General features: G+C 44.2%; 1 protein-coding gene across 1 annotated transcript in view; it reads right to left on the bottom strand.

Moving 5' to 3' along the window:
• Positions 1–15,314, bottom strand: part of LOC129858013 (dystrophin-related protein 2-like) — a 199,512-nt gene that overhangs the window by 182,717 nt on the left and 1,481 nt on the right. The window lies entirely within an intron of this gene.

Here is a 15,314-nt window from a genome sequence, read left to right as displayed (position 1 = left end):
GAATTTTAGGAGACAACGCCAGGGCTTTTTCTCACTCAATCTGGGTGCTATGCAGGCTAACAACAGGGAGTGTGACATGCCAATGTGAGCCTGACGACGCATCTCATTAGTGGGCCACATTGTGTGTGGGGTGGGAGGGGTTTTGTGTGTGTGTGTGTGTGTGTGCGTGCGTGCGTGCGTGCGTGCGTGCGTGCGTGCGTGCGTGCGTGCGTGCGTGCGTGCGTGCGTGCGTGCGTGCGTGCGTGCGTGCGTGCGTGCGTGCGTGCGTGCGTGCGTGCGTGCGTGCGTGCGTGCGTGCGTGCGTGCGTGCGTGCGTGTGTGTGTGTGTGTTGTTTGTTAATAATCTGTCATGTGTGGGCAATGTTCTACCTTCCAACAGATTACTTATGGTGATTCTCTTCTTTGCTGTCAAGACTGGCCCAGAAATATACATTTAATGTCATTATTTTCTCCCCCTTCAACTATCAGCCCACAGACCAGACAAGCCAGGGAAGGCTGCACTGGCATGGCTGACATGAAAGGCCTCATTCCCTCGAGAGACCGGTCAACACAACAGCCCTCTCTCTGACTAGATGCACCTATTCCCTGACCCTGCAGGACGCTGAACTTCTAAAGCGCCGCGCGCCAAGGACAGTGGGGCACGGCTCACTCGCTTTCATTTTGACACACAAAGCTGACTCTTTTCTGTCACCAAAGAGACCTTTCCAAGTTACGCCAGAGCCCATACGGCGATCATCTGCAACCCCCCCCCCGGAGTCAGCCTATTCCACTTCTGACCAGAGGCGAGCGCCCAACTACACCTCCTGCTGTCGGCCCATTGAAATTGTGGCAGTCGCAACACCCACACACGATGGCACTTCTGTGGAAACAGTCACAGGGAAATTACACCTCCACTGTTAACACTCTTATTTTCCTCCTGAAACCCCTCTGTGTTGTGGTTCCACAAGCAGGACAGCAATGGCACATCACTGCATACCAAGGGAAGGCCACAATTCAAATGGGGAGAGCATTCTCCATTGGATGAGCAGGCATGTGGCCATACTCATAGGCAAGGAAGGTGGGGGGGGGGGGGGGGTTAAAAGCAGGCCAGCTATGAGATTGGCTGTTGTAATCTGGGCAGAGAAAATGGCTGACATTTCAATATCTTGGCTGACATTTCAAAGGTGTACATGAGTATTGGGTTTGGTATTTTAATCCACCAGGACACATGCAGACTCCCTATCAACTTGACGGCTCTCAAGATCAAAATATCTATTAGAAATGGTAGAAAAAGATCAAAGGTTGACATCATTACAAAGGATGTGCTTTCCATAGTCTTCCTAGACGTTCGGGTTTCCTCCCACAATGTTCCGACTCAACAATTCTGTACGTAATAAAGCGACAGTTTGGCATTGAGGAACTACGTCACTCACTGCCTCATGGAGCAAAACGGAGATCACTGAGGTACTTTTAATGACGGCAAGTAGCTAGTTTACATCAATTACCTTCACTAAAACCAACGCAACGGTTTTGACTGCAAACTTTGGTTTCGAAACGCGACTTTCTGGTTTGTCTGCTAGGTGACTTGTCAGGAGCTGTCTGCCTGAAGAGGACCCTATGTACTATTCTGTTTCCCTTTTCCAAGTCACCAAGAGAGTCCATCCTTGATCCCAGACCCTAGTCACTGTTGCCAAGGGTTGGGTTTCCAAGACTATGCTCCCCATAGAACATATATCAATAAAACATACAGTGCATTCAGAAAGTATTCAGACCCCTTGACTTTATCCACATTTTGTTGCGGTACAGACTTAATTTAAATTCCCGTCATCAATCTACACACAATACCCCATAATGACAAAGCAAAAACAGGTTTGTAGAAATTTCTGCACATTTATAAAAAATTAAAAATAAACTGAAATATCACATTTACATGTATTCAGACCCTTTACTCAGTACTTTGTTGAAGCACCTTTGGCAGCGATTATAGCCTTGAGTCTCCATGGGTATGATACTTGAAGCTTGGCACACCTGTATTTGGGGAGTTTCTCCCATTCTTCTCTGCAGATCCTCTCAAGCTCTGTCAGGTTGGATGGGAAGCATCACTGCACAGCTGTTTTCAGGTCTCTCCAGATATGTTTGATCGAGTTCAAGTCCGGGCTCTGGCTGGGCCGCTCATAGACATTCAGAGACTTGTCCCAAAGCCACTCCTGCGTTGTCTTGGCTGTGTGCTTAGGGTCGTTGTCCTGTTGGAAGGTGAAGCTTCGGCCCAGTCAGAGGTCCTGAGCGCTCTGGAGCAGGTTTTCATAAGGATCTCTCTGTACTTTGCTCCGTTAATCTTTCTCTCCATCCTGACTAGTCTCCCAGTCCCTGCCGCTGAAAAACATCCCCACAGCATGATACTGCCACCACGCTTCACCATAAGGATGGTGCCAGGTTTCCTCCAGATGCGACGCTTGGCATTCAGGCCAAAGAGTTCAATCTTGGTTTCATCAGACCAGATAATCTTGGTTCTCCTTTAGGGGCCTTTGGCAAACTTCAAGCGGGCTGACATGTACCTTTTACTGAGGACTGGCTTCCGTCTGGCCACCCTACCATAAAGGCCTAATTGGTGGAATGCTGCGGAGAGGGTTATCTTTCTGGAAGGTTCTTCCATCTACTCAAAGGAACTCTGGAGCTCTGTCAGAGTGACCACTGGGTTCTTGGTCACCTCCCTGATCAAGGCCCTTCTCCCCCAATTGCTCAGTTTGACCGGGTGTCCAGTTCTAGGAAGAGTCTTGGGGGTTCCAACCTTCTTCCATTTAAGAATGATGGAAGCCACTGTGTTTTTGGGGACCTTCAATGCTGCAGAAATGTTTGGGTACCCTTCCCCAGATCTGTGCCTCGACACAACCCTGTCTCGGCGCTCTACGGACAATTCCTTCGACCTCATGTTTTGGTTTCTGCTCTGACATGCGCTGTCAACAGTGGGACCTTATATAGACAAGTGTGTGCCTTTCCAAATCATTTCCAATCAATTGAATTTACCACAGGTGGACTCCAATCAAGTTGTAGAAACATCTCAAGGATGATCAATGGAAACAGGATGCACCTGAGCTCAATTTCGAGTCTCATAGCAAGGGTCTGAATACTTATGTAAATAAGGTATTTGGTTTTTTATTTTTAAAACATTTGCAAACAGTCCCTAAAAACCTGTTTTTGCTTTCTCATTATGGGGTGTTGTGTGTAAATTGATGAAGGAGGAAAAAATATATAATCCATTTTAGATTAAGGCTGTAACGTAACAAAATGTGGATAAAGTCAACAGGTCTGAATACTTTTCAAATGCACTGTTATGCTTTCTGTGTGAACACACATTGATTTGCTCAACACAGCAAAAGAAGTGGCATACAGCGTGACAAGACAAGAAAAGCCCGTGGTAAACCCAGCCTTGGGAGAGCCCTCTGGTCTCATCTAATCCAGAATAATGACAGTGGTGTAAAGAACTTAAGTAAAATTACTTTAAAGTACTACTTAAGTAGTTTTTGGGGGAATCTGTACTTTACTTTTTATATTTTTGACAACTTTTACTTTTACTTCACTATATTCCACAACACAACACTAAATTTTCCCTGACACCCAAAATACTTGTTACATTTTGAATGCTTAGCAGGAGAGGAAACTGGTCCAATTCACACACGTATCAAGAGAACACCCCTGGTAATCCCTACTGCCTCTGATCTGGTGGACTCACTAAACACAAATTCTTTGTTTGTAAATTATGCCTGAGCCTTGGAGTGTGTCCCTAGCTATCAGTAAATTTAAGGAATTTAACATGATTTATGCTTTTACTTTTGATTCTTAAGTATATTTTAGCAATTACATTTGTTACCTAAGTATATTTAAAATAAAATTATTTAAGACTTTTACTCAAGTACTATTTTACTGGGTGACTTTCACTTGAGTCATTTTCTATTAAGGTATCTTTACTTTTACTCAAGTATGACAATTGGGTACTTTTTCCACCACTGAATACTGATGCTCCCAGCCTCCATGCCCTCACTCTGTCTAAGAGGTTCTGGAGGGGTTTGTGTGTGTGTGTGTTCATTTGTGACCCCACCACTGTCTCTAGTCCTTTCTGCAGTCCCATAGTCTCAAACCGCTCCAGCATCCCCATTCAGCCACTGCTGCTGTTACTCCTCACCTCTCCTGTCCCTCCGCACCCAAAGCACTGGAGTCTCCACCTGGACAGCCTAAGGGTCCGGCGTGATGCAGATGAGCTTTCTCATGCTAGAGTGGGTGTCACACACACATATTTTATGGCTACTCTATAACCCCAGCCGAACCTGACTCACACTGTTAAATATTTTTCTCAGACACACAAATGGGCGCAAGCACACAAGCACACATACACACTAATAATAACCTCAGTCCAACCTGAAGTACACACAACTCACTTCTATAATTACTATATCTGGACCATATTAGAGTGGTAGTGTGAAACAAGTCCTGCCATATCTCTGTTCTGTACTAGTGTATGCAAGGCAATGGATAAGGGCTGCTAGTCTGAATTTGTGAGGTTTTGATGTTAAGGCTACTAGCTATGGCAGACGTGATCCGAGTAGAGGAGAAGGGAATAAAAACAAGGCTGGCATTCAGATACTGGCAGCCATGACAGAGTTAGATAAACACTCAGGTGCTATTGAGGTCACCGTTCTCCCTACCTGCGTCTGGGCCATCAATTTCAGTTCAGCTCTGTGGTCCTCTACTGATTAAACAGACGTGATTGGGGCCACGGATCAATACCAAGTTTGGGCTATTGTTAATGGAAATAACTTCCTCTAAGGCAACAGACGAGATCTAAGGATACCAGAGCTGTTTGAAGCTTTTCCCACTCCATAGGAGATCTAAGATGAACAACATTTTAACAAGGCATGGTTTGTTGACCCATAAATGCAAGGCATTCTCTGTGTGTTATTCAACCAAAAGTTGTTATTTATTTATTTAATTTTTATTTAACCTTTATTTAACTAGACAAGTCAGTTAAGAACAAATTCTTATTTACAATAACGGCCTAGGTTAACGAAGCTAATTCACGTTGGCTATGTTAGTCACTGTTGTTGCTGGAGGACAGTTCCATGTGGTTGGAATTCCCTAGAGATTAGCACTCAATTAGCAGTTCCTCCCAACAACTGCTTGTAAATACCATTAATAACGATAAGCAGGCAGCCTACCGGATGGGGATGAATAAATTAATCATCACAATCTGATTGAAAGGAGTCCTTGTGGGTGTTATGCTTAGACAGAGCATATCCTAAATATTCACCACAGTAGATTTTACAAACATACTCATATCGGTTACAGTTTTTATAGAGTCGTATCTGTCAGATGAACACAATTATTGGATGTTATTAAGGATGTTCAAAAACTTTCACTTTGAAATGTATTCCTAAAGAACACCTTCAGTTGCAGGGATTTTTTTGCCATTGAAAGTCCAAACACTGAAAAAAATATATATATGTTTTAAATATAATCTTTGAGAGCTAACCATCATCAAAATAAAAGATAGACAGTCAGGCAGAATTGAAAATCCCCAAAACAATTCATTTAGTAGTATTGATTTAGTTTATATGCTTAAAAAAAAAAATCTGCATTAGCCATGGCAAGATGCATAGAATTTCAGGAAATTAGCTTTTAAACTGCAAAAACATTCTCAGATCCATGGCAGAATATATATGCAATCATGTAATGTGCATTAAAAATGTTCTAGAAAATTCAGCCGCACAGACGGGCCGACTGCGCCTATTGCCACACCTCCCTGCCCCCCCTTTAAACGCTCACATTGCCACGCCCCCTGCCCCCCCTTTGCTTTTACATAGATGCATCACAAACAATGAAAAACATATTCTTCTTAGAGACAAACGAACTAACTTATGTTCATTGATGGCTGAGTAGGTGGATGGAGAGGTCAGCTATAGATTTGTTTCCCTCTGACGATTTAGCTGTGATACATAAAACGTCTGGATACCAGTAAATGTAATCCTGCAGTACACCAATACAAAATAAACTGCTATACTGCCACAAATACTCCTAATTGACGTTTGCCAGAGACAATGTCTATTTTGATGAAGAGATAATGGTTGTTTTAATACAAATACACCAAGAATCCCTAGCACAATGAGGATGGAGAGCTTCCTACCACTGCGGGCTTTGTCAAGTTCATATTCATTGGTTTAAACATGACTCACTGCCTCCACACTGAGACAGATAGAGAGAGCGAGAGAGCACTCGGAGGAGATGGGCTCTAAAAATAAAGACCAGGCATGATTAGCATTCCCTCACATACTGTACATCTACATGGCTGCTACTGACGCAGCCAGCCACAGCCACAGCACCAAGTAGAATTAGGCAGATTGTTCCATATTAGCCCCTCTCAGGAGGGAGCTTTGCTGTGCACAACACAGACAACCCATTAGGCGGATCACATCCCCAATGTCACTCACGTCGGGTTTTTAGGTGTGAAACTCTGTGACAGGGAAAAAGGATTTGTTCTGTGTTTTACGGAGATTGATTTTGTTGGGAGCCGAGGCCTAGCATCCGCTTCCTTTCTCAAAGGTCAAAGTGATTGTGACGATCTCGCAAAGGTCAGGCCATTGCAATAATCATCCAGCTGAATTGTTGGGATTTGCTCCAGCACATTTCTCCCAGGCCTGCAGTCCCCAATTCCGATCGAAAGACCCAAACTGAAACGGTTGGCAGAAGCACAGAAGGTCAGAGCCCTACAAAAAAGGAGGGTTTAACATCAAGAGTGCAATCTGTCAGTGTAAAACTTTATTGGAAAGGCCTGAATAAAGATCAGCTTGAACTCACTCACATCACTGTTTCCATAGGAACAATAACTAAGAAGGCAACCCTCTCTCACTCAAGCTAAATTGATGAGGAGGTAGTTAGAAGAAAACGCTGAAAAAGTGCATCTATGCCGACAAAGTGATTTAGAGAAAACTACTATGACACATGCCTGGGTACTAGAATCTATTAAACTTGTAAATATGAGTGCAAACGTTCCATTATTTTAGTATTGCCCTGGGCACTCTGCCAAGTTTGAAATGTAACAAATGACCTACATCTTAATCATAAAAAAACTAATCCAAATCTAACGATAAGACATGCGAGTATAATCCTAGATTTGCTGGGTTTAACTCTATGTAAATGTATTTGACTTACATTTATGCAAATGAGCTTGATTCAAGTATCTCCAGAAAGACCTTACTAAATATATAATAAGAAGACACTTCTATTTAACTTCACATGCTATGGCAATTAGGCTGTTCTGTCACGAGCAGCAGCAGCAAGAGCACTCAACAAGCCCTATACACACACTAACTACACAGCAGGCCCTCATTGGTCCCCAGGAACTGACCTAGACCTAGTCTGCCTGCACTAGACACACTACCCAGCAGTCAGGCATATCACCTCTCCCCTGCTATGTGAGTTACAACAACCTCCCACCCTGCCCCTGATAAGAGAGCATCATGATTTAAATGAAAACTGCCCCTTTCCTGCGCCGCTGTCCCCGAGACAAACCATGTAATGAGATATGCCACTAATGGAGAAAGCGCTCCCATGCAGCACCAAATAAAAGCAGACAGATTTAATTACAGCCTGCCAGACTGACCTTTTCCCTTTGATAAATCATACAGCCGGGGAGGCTAGGGAGGCTGCCATTAGGGCCTGTGGACGTGGGACGCCCAGGCTTGAAAAACAATCTCTTCCTGGGATCTGGGGCTGTTGTATCGACCAACCGGCCTGGTCTCCGGCACACAGGCAGTCAGGCAGTGCCACAGAACAGCCACATTACAACTCCACCTGTTTAGCTAAAACAAACTAGAAATAATTGTCTTTATTGGGGAGGTTGCCGATTTTGCATATTATTTGTCACATATCAGTTTGAAAACAATGTAAAAAAAACTATTTCTGTTAATAAAGCCACATATAAACATGGTCTCTTTTTTGCTTTCTTGAGTAAGACAGCTCCAAAATGCAGGTCTTTCAGCCTAGCTGTAACGAGGGCACTGAGAGTCTTGAAGCAAGTTAAGGGAGTGAGTGTTTTAATAAATAAACACAAGTAAATAAAAAACAAGAAAGACAAACAACTCCTGGGGAAGGAACCAAAGGGAGTGACATATATAGGGAAGGTAATCAGGGAGGTGATAGAGTCCAGGTGAGTCTGATGATGTGCAGGTGCGCGTAACGATGGTGACAGGTGTGTGCCATAACGAGCAGCCTGGTGACCTAGAGGCCGGAGAGGGAGCACACGTGACAGTACCCTCTCCCCGACGCGCCGCTCCAGCCGCAGGATGCCGGCCAGAATGATGATCTCGGGGATCAGGAGCGAACCGGTCACCTCTGCTGAGGCGCGGGAAACCTGTCAGTCCGGCTGAGACGGGAGAGCAAGTCTGATGACATGCAGGTGCACGTAACGATGGTGACAGGTGCGCGCCATAACGAGCAGCCTGGTGACCTAGAGGCCAGAGAGGGAGCACACAGGACACTAGCTCAGTGGTTTCTGTGATCGTGGGGCAGCCAGCAGAAAATACGGAGTGTAGGGGTTGGTAATGTTCTCTAGTTGCGCCGTGATTGGCTCAGTGTTCTGTCACTCATGGGGAAACTACGTCACCGCAAAATCTACAGGTAGAGGTGGAAAATTCAAGCCCCTTGGGAGCTGCCATAGATTTACATTAGAAATGCCCATCCAAAAAGGCTCAAGGTCATTGGCCACAGAAAAACTGATGTCAAATCACATTATATCTATCGTAGCTTTGGTTAGACTGATCATGTCAACATCATACTTTCAACATCTTAGCTAGCATGCTAGACAAGGAGTCATCATTAAGCATCAAGTAGGCAATCTACTGGAAAATCCTTTTCAATCCTTGTCATACTGTATGAAGCGAAATTATAGATAAAATGTATCAGTGCTCATCGGCCATTGGACATAAACATTACACAACAAGTTGGAAATCTCATATTCAAAAATGAGTGCTGCAGCCCCGGGTTCGATCCCAGGCTGTGTCACAGCCGGCAGTGCCAGGGAGACCCATGAGGTGGCGCAAAATTGACCCAATGTGTCAAGAAGCAGTGCAGCTTGGCTCTCAACCTTCGCCGAGTCCGTAGGGGAGTTGCATTGATGAGACAAGATCTTAACTACCAATTGGATATCACGAAAAAGGGGGTAACCCCATGGGCCAGAAAGGTTTGAATACATTGGCCATGCTGTCAATCCAGCATGACTTCTGCAGTGTTCAAAACATCTGGATACTATGATAAAACTAGCTCTGACTGGGAAAATATGGAAAATAATTTTGAACGGTCATCCAACTCGGAATTCCAAGTCGGGATTTTGGGCCTCTTCTAGAGCCTACAAGAAGGACCACCGCGCCACCTTCCTGTTCAAGTGAGAACAGCACAACAAGGTGAGTCCACAAACGTCTTGTATGCTGCTGCATAAATGATGGAATATGCCAGGGAGATATGTCTACTGTAGCTAAGAAAGTAATACTAAGTGTTTGTTGTAATGTAAGCTGTTAGTATCCCATGTGCCTCACCCTAATAATTTGGTCCCTTTTCCCCTCATAATTTAGCCTACTGTTCTGACTTGGTGGTGCACATGTAGCCTATAGCCTGTTTTAGAGAAATGTAATCATTGAATATTGTAAGAGCTTTCATTGTCTGCTTATATGGCCCCTTTATTTATCCTACGGTTCTGACTTGGTGTACAGGGAGAATTCTGTAAGAACGGCCCATATTCTGAATTCTGTCGCAATACCTTTCAAAGTGCTGAACAAATAGTTATATTGACTGCGTCCAACCTAGCTCGCTCATTAACGTCTTAATCGAAATTACTGATTGCCTCTTATCCGCCTGTCGTCCACTTATGCCATAGTTTGTACATCTCAATTGTCAGTAGAAACCACATTTGTTTAAGCAAGTCAGCAATATCAGCTATGTTTTTTTAAGGCAATAAATGAGGCTGAATTTCGCTGCCAGACAAGGCTCCACTGATAGCCAGGTGTAGCAGTGGTAAAGATTCACTCCATGGTTCTGAAAATAAATCTCTGCTGTCAGGACAGCTTTATGTAGGCCCTTACAGTTTGTGGGCACCGTTTGTCACCGTTATAGTGCAATTAATGTATCGTTTAGTGCTGTGTTGTGTAGTGGCTTTGCTGGCATGCATCTACACATTTTGGGGTTTTTGTTTGCCCCAACAAGATTTACATGCTAAAATCGCCACTGATTAAAACAAAAATTATTCCGATGGAAAACTCACACAGTATCTATTTCAAACTTGCAGTGGGAGAGTGGGACACTGGCGCGTTCCCTCTCTTTAGGGAGGTTAAACATTATCATTCAGCACACAGGATCGGTCCCTTGAGACTCAAGCCATTGCTCCTTCAGTAACTACTAAGGAGTCTGTAGTCTGTCTGCTAGGAGCTAATGTAGTCATAGTGCTCTTTTTTGGGATATACCTTTCATAGGCTCTCTGAAGAGGCCTTCAAAAGCAGGCTTTTTCAACTGCCATCTTCAAGGGATGGTGAGCCTTTCATGCTCACTTCATTATCTGCCGTCTTTGAATGGTGAGGTTCAATTCGGGAACCGATTCACTGAGCAAATGAAAGGCTGAAGTATCCTGGGAATCCCACACACTTATCCCTTCCCCAACCAGAAGCCCAACAATAGAACTTCCGGTCCTAACTCTACTCATCAGGCTTCAGTCTTATGCAAGATCTAGGCTCATACAAAGACTGTGGATGACGAAATTGACCAACACCGCCAATTCAAATCTTGAAGATTTCAATCAGATTAACTCATTTCCATAGGCAGATTTCGCCAATCATGCATGTAGATAGGGAGAGCATTACATAGCCTACTGTACCATCTGCCAGAGAACAATGGATGAAACTGCTTTATCAATTTCTGGAGAGACAGTAGCTCCTTTGAAGACATGCCAGAGATGGTTTCCTATAGCTCTCGCTCTCTCTCCGTCTCAAAACACACACACACAGAGACACAGACCAGCACACTCAGTGTTTCACCTCCAAATTTCAGATTATTTATTTATTTATGATTTCTGATGAGTTCATCACCTTGTATGTGGAAAAGCACAAATTTCACATTGCCATAAACACTCCATCATGTCTCTAAAATGAAATGAAACCATAGGACTCAAGGCAATTATCCAAATCAGTCCCCTCCCACCTTCCGATCGCAAATGTTCAAAACAGTGCATGTAGGCCTCAGTTTCCCTCATGAAAACAAATCATGCAACAAAATTGCCCCCATGTGAAGACAATGCATATTCAGATGTTGACACACATCTCTTCGACTCGGTGCATAGCCTACCATCTGCATATTACCAATAGAATGCTCCATGAATATTAAGAAGTGGAGAGGAGAGAGGCAAGCCTCTACATAATAATGCAAGAGAGAGAGGGGGGGGAGCAGAACAGAGCAGCGGACCAAACCCAACTTCAGGTCACGCCGCTAACCGTCAGACAAGATGAGCCACTTTGAAAAGGCAGTTTTAATTAGACCACATTAGCACATTACAAGATGTAAAGTGACCAACGCAGACACTAGTACTGACTGCCCTGACACAAGAAAGACTGCTAGTCACAGATTAAACAAAGCTGATAGAAACAGTCACAAGGCTTTAAATATTCAGCAGGGTTTTGCCGACTAATAGGTCCCGGGAAACAAACGCAGAGAGAGACCATTAGGGCCTGGATAGACGTTGCTAGACGCAGAACTGGAGCTATTAAGACAAATTACAATGGGGCCACTGCAGTAGCCTAGCCTGGTAAAACCAGACTGCACTCACTTGTTTTAAACTTTAACCAGGCTAGCCGTAGTCTACTCTAATGTTAATGACAATAGGTCTTGGGACTCCACACTGAATACCAAAAACAAGAGGATTCATTATACAGCCCTTCTTTACATATAGATTCGCGTTAGATGCACTTTTATAAACCGGAGGCAAAAAATGCAGCATTAAATTAGTTTAAGCATTCCTGTTTTTGCTGATTAACAACTAATTTATACAACCTCTGTAGTGGAAATGACAAGGCCCAAGGCCAAAAATGGATTGGAGATAATAAATTATTAATAACCGATGAAAGCCTAAATAATCATGCATTTATTTTAACCTTTACTCAACGCTTATGAAGTAATTGGGACTTATTTCTTTGGGTTATTTTTAAAGCAGAATGAAAGAGAAACGTTTATCCAGGAAGGTAAGACATATGTTCACCCCCTCTGTGTATTTACGCCATGGTAGAGACGAAAGGAAGGAAACCAAAGGCATGTGCATCAATATTGCTCAGGATGACAGGATTAAGAAATACATCACCTTGCTGTGTGAAGCTTAAACAGCACAGCAGAGCACAGCAGCCCGACAATCTAGACAGAACGTATGACCTTTTTTGGAGCATGGCTCACAACGTCTGTGACAACTCCCCCCACCCCCCCCTCCCCGTCACACCACGAAATATAAAAATCACACACACCACCCACACACAAACACCCTGTTCCTCCATAATAAGTAGGAGTGGTAGCCACCACACACTGAGCTTGGCTCTGTCAGCGGCTCAGAGAGCAAGGCCTGCAGCGCCAGGAAGTAAATAACAGGCATAAAGGTGTCGCCGGAGACAACCGGCAGACGCCAAGCCATTCAATGTTAATAGGAGAGCATCGGTTACCAGATTCAAAAGAATAGCTCCCAGTCACCATGGTCGGGGTTAGGTACCCAAGGTGCATTAGATTTATAGAGTTAGCAAATTACTTTTCGTTCCATTCATTTCATCTCCTTTCAGGCTGGGGTGAGGATGATGAACAAGAGGCCGGGGTGATGGCTGATTGGGCTTCTCTTAACAGCTTTAGTGCATACACCATGTCTGGAGGCCAAGGGAGCGTGAGGCCAAGGGAGCGTGAGGCCAAGGGAGCGTGAGGCCAAGGGAGCGTGAGGTCAAGGGAGCGTGAGGCCAAGGGAGCGTGAGGCCAAGGGAGCGTGAGGCCAAGGGAGCGTGAGGCCAAGGGAGCGTGAGGCCAAGGGAGCGTGAGGCCAAGGGAGCGTGCTCCGAGCTACAACACCACCAAATCAAATCACATTTTATTTGTCACGTGCCGATTACAACAGGTGTAGTAGACCTTACCGTGGATTGCTTACTTACAAGCCCTTAATTACTAAACTAGAATGGTCCAAACACACCAAGACAGTCGTGAAGAGGGCACGACAAAGCCTATTCCGCCTCAGGAAACTAAAAAGATTTGGCATGGGTCCCGAGATCCTCAAAAGGTTCTACAGCTGCAACATCAAGAGCATCCTGACCGGTTGCATCACTGCCTGGTACGGCAATTGCTCGGCCTCTGACCACAAGGCACTTCAGAGGGTAGTGCGTACGGCCCAATACATCACTGGGGCCAAGCTGCCTGCCATCCAGGACCTCTACACCAGGCGGTGTCAGAGGAAGGCCCTAAAAATTGTCAAAGACCCAAGCCACCCCAGTCATAGACTGTTCTCTCTACTATCACATGGCAAGCTGTACCGGAGTGCCAAATCTAAGACAAAAAGGCTTCTCAACAGTTTTTACCCCCAAGCCATAAGACTTCTGAACAGGTAACCAATGGTTACCCGGACTATTTACATTTACAACCCCTCTTTTACGCTGCTGCTACTCTCTGTTTATCTTATATGCGTAGTCACTTTAACCATACATCCATGTACATACTACCTCAATTGGCCCGACCAACCAGTGCTCCCGCACATTGGCTAACTGGGCTATCTGCATTGTGTCCCACCTCCCGCCAACCTCTCCTTTTACGCTACTGCTACTCTCTGTTCATCCTATATGCATAGTCACTTTAACCATACCTACATATACATACTACCTCAATAAGCCTGACTAACCGGTGTCTGTATATAGCCTTGCTACTCTTATTTTCAAATGTATTTTTACTGTTGTTTTATTTCTTTACTTACCTACACACACATATACCTTTTTTTTTTCTCGCACTATTGGTTAGAGCCTGTAAGTAAGCATTTCACTGTAAGGTTTACACCTGTTGTATTCGGCGCACGTGACAAATAAACTTTGATTTGATTTGAGATACTCTGTATATGTAGGTAGGGGTAAAGTGACTAAACAGCAAGTAGCAGTGTAAAAACAAAAAGGGGGGTGGGGGTCAATGTAAACCATCCCCTACAATCTGTGATTCTTCTGAGGGACTCACTTAACACAGGGATGGGAGCAGTTGGTATGGCTGCCTGGTGGCTCTTCTGTTTGATAGAGTGATTGTGATGACAGAAGACGTGACTCTGTGCCTTTGTCTCCAGTCCCCAGGCACTATAGGGTTTCCTGTACATTACTATGTGTAGGCTACATGCTGAGCCAGAGCCACAAACAATAATTACTGGTAAATCACAGCCAACCTATAGGAGAGTAGCAGCGTGACTTCAATAGGTCGAGGGCAGTGTCATGTGTAATTACATCACAATGACACTTTGACCTCTTGACTCCATTAGATACTTCTTAATCATGACTGCTGTAGCCTATAAAAGGCATTTGGGCAGGAAGGAGAAAATGACAGAGGAAAATGATTGGGAAAATGATTTTTCACAGAAGCACTACAGTATTCGACTCAGGTAGAACAGAGACATCAAGCAAGAATATATAATGTCAGAGAGTAACAGTTGGTAGATTGCTCGTTCTTAAAGCTCGGCTAGAGTTCCTGAAGACCCTGGAAAGACTAAGGGGAACTGACATTTTCAGAACACTCTCCTGAATTAAAAGAGGGGAAAATAAAAGCTGGCGCCTCAGACACTCGTTGGCTCAGGCTGTGCCTACTACTACACCACCATATAAATATTGCAATACAAAAATACATGTTTAGGAAAAGAAAGCAGCCATACCTCAGGAGCACTGTGCATTGGGGTTGATTTAAAGATTACACACACTCTTACACTTGTCAAAACGCACTATCACCATCGATAGGGCTGACAGTTTGTGTTTTATAAAGACAAATAGGAGCCATTGGAGGAATGATCAGGGTAATTTGGAGATATTCTGTAGAGAGCAATCTAAACACAGGTACCCTAACAGTGTGGAGAAAGTGTATAGCATGTAAGTGAGAGGCAATGACAATGAAACAAGATTCTAATCCCTTTAACATGTTTCCCATGGATACTGAGCCCCTTCAGCCAACATGAAAGTCTTTGCAGCGCTACTCGCTACACTAAATGCAGATAAATTAACTATAGAATCAGAAAACCAGTTGTATTTTGTTGATCACACACACTATTCACA

This window comes from Salvelinus fontinalis, chromosome 6, assembly GCF_029448725.1.
Source record: "Salvelinus fontinalis isolate EN_2023a chromosome 6, ASM2944872v1, whole genome shotgun sequence".
In the NCBI taxonomy this organism is placed as follows: Eukaryota; Metazoa; Chordata; class Actinopteri; order Salmoniformes; family Salmonidae; genus Salvelinus; species Salvelinus fontinalis.
This window is presented reverse-complemented; position numbering and strand designations above follow the sequence as displayed.